At 39.5% G+C, this 15,453-nt stretch overlaps 1 protein-coding gene across 9 annotated transcripts in view; it reads left to right on the top strand.

Moving 5' to 3' along the window:
• Syt14 (synaptotagmin 14) overlaps window positions 1-15,453 on the top strand; it is a 171,804-nt gene that overhangs the window by 14,199 nt on the left and 142,152 nt on the right. Inside the window, exon 3 of one of the 9 annotated variants that reach the window (XM_076548238.1) lies at window positions 14,134-14,198. The exons of the other annotated variants lie outside the window; for them this stretch is intronic. The gene's annotated coding sequence lies outside the window, so the exon portion shown is untranslated. The remainder of the gene's footprint in view (window positions 1-14,133; window positions 14,199-15,453) is intronic. 9 annotated transcript variants of the gene reach the window in all.

The following is a 15,453-nucleotide window of genomic DNA, read 5'->3' as shown; positions in this document are numbered from 1 at the left end:
GTCTCCCAGTTGTAATGTGTAGTTGTCAGTTGCACTTGTAGTATGTTTTGAATCCGTCTTCCCCTGCCCTGTTCTGTTGTTGGTATTGTAGTCTTGAACCACTAGAGTAGTTTTCTGTTTTTTTTCTTACATGCTTTCCTTCTTATAGTAAGCATCAGTGATTTTTAAAATTGTAAATTAGACTATATCACTTTGATGGTTGGAATTGTTCTGTCGATTTCCATTGTACCTGGAATAAAATCGAAGTGCTTCACTTAATCCACAGAGCAGCAACTTTGAGTCCAGAATGTCATTTACATATCATCAGCTTAGAGGCATAAACCATTCTATAAAAATGTGTATGAGAACTTACTACTAGAGACCTGTGGGTAGGGAGACTCTGAAGAGGAATATTGCTTTTAAGATTAAAAGGTCATGATTATATACCTGTTAGAAATTGTAAAATTACTTAGCTTGTATATATTTGTCTTGGTTATTTTTTGTTATGGTGATAAAATACCCTTGGCAAAAGCAACTTAAGGGAAAAATATTTTATTTTGGTTCACAGTTCCATGTATAGTCCATCAAGGCTGGGCAGTCATGGTGGCAGGAGCTTGAGACAGCTGGTCACATTGCATCTGCAGTCAGAAACTAGATGAATGATGTAGCAGCTGGCTTGCTCCTTTTTATGCAGGTCGAGAACCAAGCTTAAGGAATGGTGATGCCTATGATTAGGGTGGGTCTTCCTACATCTGTAACCCAGTCAAGATTATCTTTCACAGATCTGTCCAGAGGCTGACCTAAATAATCCAGGTTCCCTGCCTCTGGGCTACATTCCTGCTATATAGGAGCTCTGCTTGCTTGCTTTCTCTTAAGCTCCCACTTATCAACCTATAATTCTTTTCAACATCAAAATAAACTAAAATAAATAATCCCCACAGGTGTGTATGTTGGAGTCTTACGTCCTAGCTGATTCTATATTTTGTCAAGTTGACAATGAACAATAGCCACATTGTTCTCAGTACCCTTTTGCATTCCTACCAGAAATAAATGAACTCCTTGCTCTGTCAGCAGTGTCTTTTGGATATTTTTGTTGTTTTTGCTGCTGTTTATCTGGTGGTAGAAAAATGTAGTTCAGTGTCATTTAGATTTTCATTTTTCTTAGGAGAATGCATTGTCTGAGCTGTTTGTAGAGTATACCAATGATCTGAAGGATACTGTAAGAACCTGCTGCTTCAGAAATATCTGCCTACTGCTCCATAGCTTCTCACCCTTTAACATTTGCTAAATTAGGGTCCATTTAATCTTTGAAATTCATTTCAAATATATTACATTGAAAGAGAAAGATCTTCCAGCATTGTCATCTAAACATATCACCACAGTATATTAGATTATTTTGCTTCCATCATGGGAAACAACAATTATGGACCTGAAGTATGAGACTCAGGACGAAAGGTGTTCTGTAGACAAGGAAGGGAGGGTGGTGAAAAGCTGACATTGGACAATCTAGGACAGTGTCCAGAATAGGCAGATCCAAGTTGCCAAGGGCAGGCTATTTATAGAACACTGTATCTATTTTATAGTATAGCTGTGAGCTGTGTGGTGTTCTGTTTTCTCCCAAGTGTAGAGAAGACTCCAGCCCCACCCTATTCTTCTTCTGAGTTAGGATAAACAAAGGAGGCTGAGATATGAAGAGAAAGGCTATTTAGTAATACAGTCTGCTGTATATGCAGAATGTAAACCCTTCCATCTCTTAGTATAAGACCTTGTAATTGTAAGTTAGGTCTCTCTTTCTCTCTCTCTTTCTCTCGCTCGTGTGTGTGTGTGTGTGTGTGTGTGTGTGTGTGTGTGTGTGTGTGTGTATGTATTTTTGTGTGCGCATTATCAGTGTGTTTGTATATATGTACATGTGTGTGCAGGTATATGTGAAGGACAGAAGTCCATGTTGGGTATCTTCTTGTGTTGCTCTGTGCTTTATTTTTTTGAGACAAGATCTCTTACTGAACATGGAGCTTGCTGATTTGTCTAAGATAGCTGGACAGCAAGCCCTCGAGATTTTGCCTGTCTCTACCTCCTTCCTACCATTTCTAGTTTTCACATGGGCACTGGAGATCTGAATATATGTCCTTGTGCCTGGCATGGTAGGAACTTTACTAACTTAGCTATCTCCCCAACCCCTCTTTTTTTTTTTCTTTTAAATTCTTTTCTTTTGACTTGTATGTCCACTTTATTGTATCTTCTTCATTCTGATAACCATTTACTCTTTGGTGAAAGAGATAGTGGAATTGGATTTCAGTGCCCCATGAAAGGCAGCAGTGGAAAGACAGCCAGTTTTAGAAGCTTGCTGTATATATCCAGCAATTTCCTTCTGTAGTAGATGGAAACCAAGAGTATATTGAAAGCCTGAAGGTTATGAAGTAGAGGATGGGTTTCTTGTATTACTTGTCTTGAATGTGTTGATACATATTTAATATTTTAGCATTTGTCTAATTGTGGGCACTGTTCTAAGTGCTGGGAATTTTGTGGTTAATAAATGACAAATGTTATGGTCTCTTGTGGCTTACAATGTTTGGGATAATAGGATATAGACAATAAATCAAATAATTCAAAATATCTGTAATTGCTGTAAAAACAGAATACAATGGTGTGTGTGTGTGTGTGTGTGTGTGTGAGAGAGAGAGAGAGAGAGAGAGAGAGAGAGAGAGAGAGAGAGAGAGACCCACTGACTTCAGATAGAATAGTTCAGTCAGGTGAGATCTTTCTGAGGAGGTAAACTTAAAAATTTTATTTTAGATTTTATAATTTTATTTTATAATATAAATGTTTTGCCTGTGCGTATGTATGTATACAATGTGCATGTCTCGTGCCCATTATGTCAGAGAAGGCATCAGTTCCTTTGAAAATGGGGTTAGAGGTGGTGGTGAGTCACCATATGAATGCTGGGAATCAAACCCAGGTTCTCTGCAAGAGCAAGAAATGCTCTTACTCCTTGAGCTATTTCTCTAGCCCCTGAGAAGATAACATTTAAGCTGAGGAACAAGTCTCCCTGTTGAGGAAGAAACACAAGGATAGGGGAAAGTCACAGTTACTGAGCAGGGACGTACAAATGCTCTGAGGCAAGAACTGGTCTGTGACTCTTTAAGGACCCAAAAGAAGTGTGGTTAATGGCTAAGTATTGAGTGAGCACAGGAAGGTTCATGAAATAAAGTGGGGGAGGTCTGTGATGTCTGTATTGTATAAGACTTGTGACCTGTGCTAAAGATTTGATAAGATAAAAAGGCAGATTATTGAATCTACATTTAAAAGGCAACTACTAATTTTAAAATTTTACACTAGATTGGATTTTTGTATACTGTATACAAATTATGTATATTGCTGCACAATTGAGATTGATTTGTATAGATATGATAAGATAAAAAGGTAGTGAATCTACTTTTAAAAGGCAACTACTAGTTTTAAATATTTTACATTGGATTGGATTTTTGTATATTGTATACAAATTTTGTATATTGATACAAATTTGAGATTGATTTTTGTTAGAAAATACTGTACATATATTTCTAATCTTTTTCAAGGCATTGTACCTATACAGTTCACTTAACAATGTAATGCAATTTGCTAATCCTTAAAAGTTATTACCAACTATTTAAGATATAAAGAAATGTAAGTTAATAATTAGCCATTACAATTGAACTTGTAGTCATATTAGGTATGTTTTCAAGGTCAAGCAGAGATATATTTTAGATAGACAGGTCATCTTCAAACACTTTCGAGACCTTCAGAGTATGGCATTTAAAATGTTTTAATAGAACTGGGCGGTGGTGGCGCACGCCTTTAATCCCAGCACTCGGGAGGCAGAGCCAGGCGGATTTCTGTGAGTTCGAAGCCAGCCTGGACTACCAAGTGAGTTCCAGGAAAAGGCGCAAAGCTACACAGAGAAACCCTGTCTCGAAAAACCAAAAAAAAAAAAAAAAAAAAAGATGTTTTAATAACAGATTTTTTCTTTTTTTATGACAATGAGACATGTCTGCTCCTGGCAGCACCAATCTACTTCAGAGAAGATGATGAGCATTGAAGAAACTCCATATGGAGTTTACTTTCACTGTGGCAAAAGTTAGCCACTGGGTAAGGAATTGCCCTTGCCTCAACTGCTGACAGTATGCTGTCCAAAATGGACAATCAGGACACGAAACAAAGACAAGGTAGGAAGGCTCTCTAGAAATTCCTGCTTCATAGATGAGTCTGTCAGATATGCTAGGCCTGTAAGACAAAGAACAGATGCCCCAATGTTGCAGAGAAACCTCAGGTGACTGTCCAGGCAGCTGGCTGTTTCTGTCATAACTCACATTTTTTTGGAAGTCACTTTGCACTTCCTGTTTTACTAGGTAATGTTATTTCCTTTTTGGGTCTCTGAGGAAGTTGAAGATTAGATAGCTATAGTTATAGTTTTCCTTGTTACGAAATGCAGAAAAGAAACTCACTTAGAGGTGTAAAGTGTGTAAGTTTGAAAGACATCAAAAGATAGTTATCGGTTGGTAATACAAGTTAGAATAGAAAGTGAATTAGGTACATATTGGCTTCACCAAAATAGGATAGATAATGGAATATTTTCACTGAATTTGTCAAATGCAAATGGACTAGACATTGTTGATGTATTTACTGCCTGTATATATTATATATAGTTATTGTACTTATTGTATATAGTTTTTCTTATATTGGTTATAATTTTAGACAAAAAAGGGAAATGTAGTAATATTTTATTTGTGCACCCTGATAATGTTTATCTGAGGATCAGAGGAAAAAGCCAGCCACTATATTAAACATAGAGGTCAGGCAGTGGTAACACACGACTTTAATCCTAGCATTCAGGAGGCAAAGATTTATCTTCATCTCTGTGAGTTCAAGGCCATACTGGGAACAGAGCCAGGCCTGGTGGCACACGCCTTTAATCCCAGCAGTAGTTAACCATGGAGGTCTGGAGGTCTGTACAGACAGACAGGAAGTCACAGAGCTGGGCAGAAAGAAGTGATGTAGCTGGGTGGAGAGAGGAAGTGAGATGCAGAACAGAAAGGCATATAGGCATGGGTATATGGGAAGTAGTTCTCTCTTTGGCTGAGGATTTCCAGATGGTAAGAACATGGCTGGCTTTTTTCTGCTTCTCTGATCTCTCAGTTTTTGCACAATATCTGGCTCCGGGTTTTTTGTTTTTTGTTTGTTTTTTTTTAAATTCATAAGACTGTTTAGTAATTCGTCTTACAAAGGTTTGTATTTAACTGCACACAGTGAGGTGCAAAATGGGGAATTAGGCAGGGAATCGAAGTGATTTACTCTTCATAGTTATTTTTCAAATTTGTGTGTGTGTGTGTGTGTGTGTGTGTGTGTGTGTGTGTGTGTGTGCGCACGCGCTGCAAACATATACCACGATCAGGTGCCTGTAGAGGCCAGTGGCATTGAGCTAGAGTTACAAGAGGTTATGAACTGCCGCACATGGATCCTCTACAAGAGCAGTATCTGCTGTTAACTACTGAGCCATCCTTCCAGTACCATGATTTACTCTTAATACATGGCCATTAAGGGGATGAAAGTCAATGTTGGAAGACCATTAGGAAGCTCTTGATTCCAGGCAAGAAATGATGAGGCTTGGATTTCTATGGTAACTGTACAGGTGCTGAGAAGTGCTTGGCTCAGGGTGTGGGTTTTAAAGGTAGAATCCACAAAACTTGAACATGGATTCATGTTGAAATGTGCAAGAAGTGACTAAGACCTGTGCTTTGGGAGCACTCTGAATAGTGATGCTGCTGACTAAAATGGAGCAGCCTGAGGGAAGAAGAAGTGAGCTACATGGGGTACACAGAAGTCACTTGTTCCATTTTGGACATGTTGAGTTCTAAGTGCTCACTAAACATTGATTGATGATGTCTCAAGAAAGCATTTGGATATCAAAATCTGGAAATTAGGATAGGAAATGGGAATTTGGGGTGATATGGTATTGAGAGCCAATTGAGTTCACACTGAAATTGAGTTATGTAGAAAGGCGAAAATGGCCAAGTGCATACATGACTATTGATTTATCTAAAAATGAAAACACATTATTGTGTAGTCCAACTCTGAAGATAACAGTTAATTGCCTTAGTGAACCTAATTTAAAAAGACAATGGTTGCATTAGGGATAATTATTAGATATAATTATTTGGTTTTTCAATGACTTAACCAAAAGTATATTTTCTTTTCTTTCTTTCTTTCTTTCTTTCTTTCTTTTCTTTCTTCCTTCCTTCTTTCCTTCCTTCCTTCCTTCCTTCCTTCCTTCCTTCCTTCCTTCCTTCCTTCCTTCCTTCCTTTCTTTCTTCCTTTCTTTTTTTTTAAACTTTTGTTGATTCTTTGTGGATTTCATGTCATGCATTTTGATCCCATTTATCTCCCAGTCTTCTCTAATCTGCCCTCTGCCCTTGCAACCCCCCCCTGAAATCAAAACCAAATTTAAAAGAAAAACCAAACCAAATCAAACAAAACAAAAACAAAAAGAGAAGAATCTTGTAGAAGCTGTAGTGTGGTCTGTTGAGACACAGTTTACCCTTTAGTCCATTCATTTTTACTTGCAACTGTTCATTGCCACAAGTCATTGGTCTGTCTCAAGGCCTCAGGTTTCTGCTACACCACCAATAATGTGCTCTTACTGGGGCTCCTCTTGGATATCCTGTTATCCTGTGTCATGGAGATCCTGCTGCTTTGGATCTGTAGGTTCATCCCCTTCACATGTTCCAGTGGTTCATAGATTGGTGGATGTTGGAGTGGGCCAACTCATAGCCCTAGCTCTGGGCCTTGGTGGTAGCTGGGTTGATCAGCTCACACTGCCTTGGCTAGCTAACCCAATGCAGCCTACAAGGAGCAGGGGCCAGTTTATCTGCTCTTGGACCCTCAGACCCTCTGATCCAGTTCCCCCTCACTCTTATTGCTAGGACCAGCTCTGCTGTTTTGTCCAGGCAAGGTGTAGGGACCTCTCTCCTGATTGCTGTGTGTGTGTGTGTGTGTGTGTGTGTGTAGGCATTTGAGGGTGGGGTCAGCTCTCCTACTCCCACACCCTCTGGGCTGGCTCACCTGCTCCCCCATTCCCACAACAGGCCAGCTCTAGTATACTACACAGGCAGGGTGCATGTAGCAAGGGGTAGAGGGGGAAGGCATCTTTCCCTAATCCATGCTACTGCATGGCAGATGAGGGGGTGGGGTGGGAGATCAGCTCTGTCGCTTTAACTACCTCAGGGCTGGCTCACCTGCATCTGGACAACAGGGTCAGCTCTAGTGTGCTGCCCAGACAAGATGCAGAGGCAACTTTCTCACATGCTACAGCCGGTGAGTGCCAGGGCTAGCTTTCCTATTCTTGTGACCTGGGGGCCAGCTCTTTCACCTGCTGCAGGTGGTAGTGGGTGAGGTGAGGAGGACATCTTTCCCTCACCCATGTCACCATGTGGCAGGCAATGGTGGGGCAGGGTCTGCTCATCTGCGTCCTGATCACAGGGTCAGCTCTAGTGTGCTTCCCATGTGAGGTACATGCCTAGGGTAAGGGGTGAGGCCATCTTTCCTGGGTATGTGTTTAGGGAGGGGAACTGCTGTTGATGGCTCTCCTCTGAGGGGGTAGGGCCAGCTCTCCTGCTGCGGTATCCAGAGAGGGGCAGAACCAGCCATTCCAGAGACAATTAATGGTTGCATTAGGGATAATTATTTGATTTTTCAATGACTTAACCAAAAGGATATTTTCTTATAAAATATATCTTCTCAATTGTTTCTAGTAGAAGGTGGTGTTGTTTGTTTGTTTGTTTGTTTGTTTGTTTGTTTGTTTTTCTGAGTTTGGGAGTTGAGGTTTCAACAGAGTAAGCAAGGTATATTATGTGCTCTGAGCTGTAGAGAAGTGGTAGTTTAATTTCATCTGAAAGTGTTCTTTTGGCCAGGAGCCTTATGAGGGTTGGTTTGGGTTAGACACACTTTCAAATGTAAAGCTACAACAGATCCAGACTGAGAAACAAAATTAAGTGTGTTAGCTGTCTCTTTTTTTCTGCCTGCCTTTATGTTCTAAGGTATATTCTAAGGGTTCTCTCCTGTTCCTTTGGTTTTTAAAATGTTTAGACATCATTTTCTTGGCTGTGGAAGGTGATTTCATGAGTGGCTTTGGAGGGGGTGCCCATAACGCTCCTTGCTGCTTCCTAGACTGGGTGACCTCACTAGGTTGCTTGGCCTTTTGTACCTCACAGTTCTCATCTGGTTGTAGAATGGATGACAGTGTTGTCTTTCTCATCTGGTTTGTGAGTATAAACTAGTTAATATATATGAATGCATAAATTAGCTAATGACTATAAATGCCTGAAAAAGTACAAATCAGAAAATTATTAACAAGGTTATAATAACAATTTAGTATAGTAACAATAGAATAATAAAGCATTGTTTTATTCTCCACAAATTTCTTTGTCCTAGTATAGTTACATTTAAGTTTTGGTTGAGTTTCAGAGGTTACATTTTTGTGATTAATAGTTTTTGTAATAAAGCTGTTTACACTTCAATTATATTTTTGTATAACTTTACTTTTCTTAAGGTACCTTTTCTTTTCTATCCATATCCAGGTTCTAGCTCAAGTCCATTTTTATAAGAGCTTAGAATCCATGTTGTTTTTTGTCATTTGGATTTTTTTTTCTTCTCTTGTCACCCTATTCCTCTTCAGTAACATGTATCCTTAGACTGTTTTGCTTCCCTGAGTGTTTTGGTTGCTGTGATAAAATACTACTATGACCATAGGTGCCTAGGGAATAGTTTATTTTGGCTTATGGTTTCAGAGGGCAAGATGTCCATAATTGTGGGGAAGGCATGACTGCAGGAACAGGAAGTTAAGAGAGCACATCTCAGCTGCATATAGGAAGCAGAGAAAGAGAAGTGGAAGTAGGGTATGTTATCTATTAAGTGGAGCAATGTTATTCATTAAGTGGCATTGTTTGCCATACAAGAAAAGCCACGAGGTACAACAAAACTCACTCTAAAAGTTTATTAAGGGAAGGGAACAGAAGGAATGTGCATAGGCCTATGGAATGACCGTGCAGGAAGATGGGGGAGGAATAGGTGAAACCCACTTTTATAGGTTCCCCACACACAAGTGCACATGGGCTTACATAGCTACACCTCACATGTGCATAGATTATATGATCATGCTGCTCACAAATTACATGATCACGCAGCACATGGATTAAGTAGGTCATAAGGCCCTTGGATGACTAAGCATCTTGGCAGCAAATGCTCATGGACATGTAGCTGGGGGAATGGCTAGAAATTCTAACGGTTAAGTTTTAAATTTTCAGGTCCTGTTCCCAGTGACTCACTTCCTCCAGCAAGGCTCCATGTCCTAAAAGTTCTATAACATCTCTAAACAGAGCTACCAAACGGCGACCAAGTGTTCAACTCTGTGAGTCTTGGAAGAGACATTTCTCATTTAAACAAGAATATTAGGAACTAGTCAGCTTATTATATCATTTAATGTATAGTTAGCTGGTATACTTAGCAAACCCCAGAGACTCAAGCAGGAGAGAGGATTATTCTTCTGAGAAAGTCAAGCCAGCTGTTTGTAGTGACTATAGGACACTGCTTCCATGGTAGTGCAGATCTAGGGTCTTGGCATCTGTGGCTCTGCCATCTCCAGCATGTGGCTTTGAAGGCTACTGTGTTCCTCATCAAGCAGGGAATGTGAAGGAAAGAAAGGGGAAGGGTTGTTTCTCAGAGGCTTTTATGGACCCTGGAGGCAGTGTACATTCCTTAATATTCTTTTGCCCTCAGTAATTCAGTTGCATGGCTAGAGGCTTCTTCATAGCAGGCTGAGAATGTTAGTAAGCCAGTGAGCCTGGGAAGTACACCAGGTTGTATTCTACTATTTACACCAGTCCACCTTAACATGAAATTCTTATTGGTTATTGTCTTATGTGCTGTATATCTGTTAATGATGACTCAATGGACAAGTTCCCTGTACTGGTAGTTGAATAATTTAAAGACATGACTTCAGCATAAATGTAAGGGCTTGTAAAAATACATAATAGGGATTTTGATATGTTTTGTTTTTGTAGGGGAGGGGTTGGAAATGTTCTGATTTTTTTTTTTTTTTAACTCATCCTGCAGGAATCTACCACATTTTGTTTCTTTCTCTTTTTGCTACCTAAACTATGAACAACCTTCTGTTTCCCCCTTCACAAGCTGTGATTTACAAAAACTGTCAATATTCTTGACAATTCAGTGGTTCTCAACCTTCCTAATGCTGCAACTCTTTAATATAGTTCCTCATGTTGTGGTGACCCCCAACCATAAAATTATTTTTATGCTAGTTATGAATCATAATGTAAATATCTTTGGAGATAGTGAGTTGTGACCCACAGGTTGAGAATCAGTGCTTAAGCTATCTTATAATTTCAAATTCTTTCCCTGTGCTTTGTGTCCTGATCAACTGTTTTAAGTGTGTGTGTGTGTGTGTGTGTGTGTGTGTGTGTGCGCGCGCGCGCGCGCACACACACACACACTTATGCATGGACTAATTTTTTTTCTTTGTTTGGATTGATTTTTTTTTTTTGACAATTTTAGATCTATGTGAGGACCCTTGTTATTGTCTATTTTCCTTAGTTTCTTCTTTTGCTTATAGCAAAGCCTTTTTAGCCAGGTGGGTGCAGGATTGAGTTATTTTATACCACCTATCATAAGGGGAGATGAAGTATTTTCCTTCAAAGAAAAGAGTGGGTTTTGGAATACAAAACAGGTCTTTTTCTCCCAGATGAGATCGCTAATATTTTCTGAGGTGTGATCTCATAGCAAAGATGTTCTTACATTCATTGCAAGCATCTCTCCTGTGAGTTCCTTGACACCTCTGAGGTTTGACTTATGTTAAAGGCTTTCTAATAGTCATTACACTCATAGAGTTTCTTTCCTGTGTAAATTATCTGATTTATAGCGAGGGTGTCCTTAAGACAGATTTTAGACATTGGTAGGCTTTTCTCCTGTGCTAGTACTTTTGATAGGTAGTACAGCCTGACATACAGCTGAAAAATTCCTTATATTAGTTGTGTTCATAGTTATCCCCCACTTGTATATATCATTTGATGTGTTATGAGTTCTGCACACATGCGCACATTCTAACATACACACATGCATTTTGAATAGTGCTTTTTATGTAGTATCATTTTTGTCTTGTAGGTTCCTCTCTTTATTCAAGAGTATCCTATCACCTTGAGTTCTATTTCTTTGATGTTCAGATATTTTATGAACCCCAAATTAAAATAATAGACCTCAGGTAGGTTACTATAGGTTAATAAGTGTTAATAATTTTGAGTCTTACTCTAGTTTTTTGTCACAGGACTCCTGCTCTTGTTAGTTTCTTCTGTGTACCAAATCCATTTTTATGTAGTTCATCATTTACCTGGTATATATGCATATTAGCAGCATATGTTTCAGTGTGAATGAGAGTCCTTTGGAAATTCTAGAAGACAAAAGATCTTTGTAGTAGTTAGAGAATAGAAGATATGGTGGTTTGAATAAGAATGGTCCCCATGGGCCCATATATTTGAATGCTTAGCCATCAGGGAATGACACTCTTTGAGAAAGATTAGGAGGTGTGACCTTGGTGGAGGAAGTGTGTCACTGGGGTGGGCTTTGAGGTTCCAAAAGCCTATGCCAGGCCAAGTCTTTCTTTACCTGCTGCCTATGGATCAGGGTGTACCTCTCAGCTACTGCTCCAGCATCTGCCTGCATGTCCCCTTGCTCCCCACCATGATGATAATGGGCTAAATCTCTAAAACTATAAGCAAACCTCCAATTAAATGCTTTCTTTTCTAAGAGTTGCTGTGGTCATGGTGTCTCTTCACAGCAATAGAACAGTGACTAAGACAGAAGATATCAGTGTAGAACTTTTAAAAAATACTCTAAAAATAAAAATGGGAATTGAGCCAGGTATGGTAATACACACCTTTAGTCCTAGCACTTGGGAGGCTAAGGCAGGTAAGATCTCTTAAGTTTCAGACCAGCCTGTTCTACAGAGCAAGTTCCATGACAGCTAGGGATATACAAAGAAACCCTGTCTCAAAATGTATTCCACCCCCACCCCCGCAAAAAAAAAAAAAAATGGGGATTGAGAATTTAGGTCAGTGTTAGAGCACTTGTCTAGCATGAGTGAGCTCATGGCTTTGATTGCTAGTACCACAAAAATAAAGAAATGAGTAAAAAAAAAAAAAATGGAGCACAGGGCTCATTGGGAAATGACTCAATGGGAAAAACCAACACTACTAAATATTTTAAAAAATTGATTCTACTTGCTTCATGTCATGGTTCATGCCTGTAATTTTTCCACTTGGGAGGCTAGAGCAGGAAGATTTTTGCAAATTTGAGGGCAGCCTAAGCTACACTGATACCCTGTCAAACACAAAAGAAAGAAAGCCCAAAGACTTAGTACTTTTCTGTTGCTGTGATAAAAATGCCATGATGAGAGGCAACTTAAAGAAGAGAGAGAGTTTATTTTGTCTTACGGTTCCAGAGGGATATGAGTCCAGGATGGTGGAGTGGAGATGTGGTAGCAAGTAGCAGGCATGAAGGCAGGAACAGGAAGCTGAGAGCTTACATGCTTTGCTACCAAATGTAAAGAAAAGAGCAAACTGAGTGTAGGACAAGGCCTTGAACTTTCAAAGCCCTCCCCCAATGACATACAACCTCTAGCAAGGCTGCACCTCCTAAACCTCCTAAGCAGTGCCACCAGTTGAGGACCAAGTGTTCAAACATCTGAGACTGTGGGGGACATTTCTCATTCAAACCACTACATTGTCTTAACTAAAATCTATAGATTTATTATCTGCTATAGTTTTTCTTCATTAGAGAGAAGTCATTTGTTTAAGTCACTGAATATAAACTTTTGGGCATGCTTGGAAATGATGATACAGATAAGCTTTCTAATCATTTCTATTTGGACCAAGATTTTATGGAACTTAGATTGATCACCTGGGTTTTTTATCGCTGTTGTTGTATTATAAGGATGGAACAAGTTCTGTGTACTGGTCAAGTGCTTTGTACTTCATTAATTCACAGCACCATTTGTGGTGATTCTTTTCATGTTGTTCTTAACTTCTCTAGGTGGTCTTTTTCAACAATTTTTTCAATTTTGTTGAAACAGTATTTCTCTATGTAGCACTGACTGGCCTAGAACTCACTATGTAAACCAGGCTGGCCTCAAATTTATGGCTGACCTGCCTTAGTCTCAAAAATGCTGGGAATAGAAACATGAGCCACCATTCTTGGCTTACTCTTAAGTCTAAGTAATATTTACAGTTTCTTTTAAATGTGAATATAAATAACTAAAAATCTCATACTTTATTGTATGTTGTCTACCCGAGAGCAACCATTGAGCATGGAAGTGGAAGGTTTATAAGTTGTTGGATTAGATATTGCATCTGTCCAGATCTTTTACCTTCTTATGCTTATACACAACTGTATTGGGATAAGCAGCTATAAGAGAGGAGTAAGCATAGAGAAGAGAGTTTGGAGACAGTAGCTGGAATGGTTGTCCTTATTAGAGCTCCAGAAGAGGCTCAATCAAGTATTGCTTGTCCAGGTTTATAGCCACAAAAGATACTTCTGTGCATTGTCCTTTTTTTTACAATAAGCTGATGGCTATTGCCTTATAAATAGTGTTTTAGTTAGGGTTTTCTATTGCTGTGAAGAGACATCATGATCATGGCAATCTTATAAAGAAAATATTTAATTGGGGTAGCTTATTTACAGTTTCAGACCATTCTCATCATGGCAGGGAACATGGCAGCATGCAGGCAGATGTGTTGCTAGCTATATCTTGGCTTGCATGCAATAAGAGGTCAACTCACTCACTGGGTAGTATCCTGAGCATATGAAACCTCAAAGCCTGTCCCCACAGTGACACACTTCCTCCAACAAGGCCATACCCACTCCAGCCAAGCCACACCTCCTAATAGTGTCATTCCCTTTGTGGGCCATTTTCTTTCAAACCACCACAAATAGGAATCCAGTTTTCATGTTTTACCATCTCTATTTTGTTGAAAATGAGGTTTTCATCTTTTAGCATCTCTATCCTCAGATTCTCTTCTCAGCTAAGTAGACAGATCCTGTCTTTGTTCTGCTCCTCAGGTGGATCCTGTGTCCTTTCTTCTTTTGGTGCTATTCTTAGCTGTCTCTTTTTTGGGGGGAATTAGGTAAGTATCTGAAAATATATAAATTTTCATAGCCAGTTTGAAAATTGTACATTGATATTATTTTTCAAAGCATTTATTATTATTTGTGTGTGTGAGAGAGTGAGTATGAGAGAGAATGTGTGTGTGTGCCATAGCATATGCGTGGAGGTCAGAAGACAACAGATGATTGACTTTTGCTATAGTCTCAGTTATCCAGAGAAAAGAGTAAGAAACACCCTTTCTTTCTATTATTTACTAGGAAGCAAATTATGGAAATTAGAATTCAGGGTATATGGACTACGTGTCTAGTGTGCTTCATCCAAGCTAGACAACTGAACAAGCCAGTACTGGAATTATGTAGTTTTGGTGCCTGTCCTGGATCTCATTCTGTAGACCTGGCTGGCCTTGAACTCACAGAGATTCGCCTGGCTCTGCCTCCTGAATGCTAGGATTAAAGGCATGCGCCACCACCGCCCAGCTCAACTAATTTTTAAAGGCAAAAGCTTTAGCTAGTTCACAGTTCAGGAGGTTCAAAGTCCAGGGTCAGATTGGTCAATTGGCCTCTGGCTAGAAAGTACTTTGCAGTGTGTGGTCACACATCTGATAAGAGCAGAAAGGACAGACAGACAGGCCCCATAGTCCTATGTAAGGGCATGTTCCTCCCCAGTGATGTAAGGACTTCCACAAGTCTCATAATTCAAACTCTGACACTTTCCAGAAGGCTCTTCTAAGTACCAAATCTTTAACACATAGGCCTTTGGTAGATAGTTAGCATCCAAACCATAGTACTATTAATGCCATCTATACCAATTTCACAGACTTCTGTGAGGACCAAATAAAATAAAGTAGCCAATAAGTTAGTGTATGTATATATATATTTCTTTCTTCATTGTGAGCCCCTGTAAAATCAGAGAAAGTTGCACCTTCAATATTCAATGGCACAAAATAAACAATCCCATTTTAAGAGAGAAGAACAGTGGGATAGCAAGGAAAGACTGAACTAATGCAAGCCTAAAACCCAGCAGGTAAACATGAACTCCTTTAGCACCATGTCTGGCATCTAATGTACAAAGTGGAATGCTCTGACCTCCAACATACTGGGAAGCCCTGGCCTCTATGGCACTTCCATTTGTGGCACACCTGGCCCCTTTCTTGGGCCACCTGTACTTAGTGCCTGCAGCTTTTCTCAGCAAATGTGCCATATTTCTAGCATTTCCAACATCCTGGCTCTATTGCAACTTAGGTTTCACCTTTACAGCTTCATTCATTGCCCTGT

The sequence above is a fragment of the Peromyscus maniculatus genome, chromosome 11 (assembly GCF_049852395.1).
Source record: "Peromyscus maniculatus bairdii isolate BWxNUB_F1_BW_parent chromosome 11, HU_Pman_BW_mat_3.1, whole genome shotgun sequence".
Taxonomy (NCBI): Eukaryota; Metazoa; Chordata; class Mammalia; order Rodentia; family Cricetidae; genus Peromyscus; species Peromyscus maniculatus.
The sequence above is the reverse complement of the archived record's forward strand: the minus strand, read 5'-3'. Positions and strand labels throughout refer to the sequence as shown.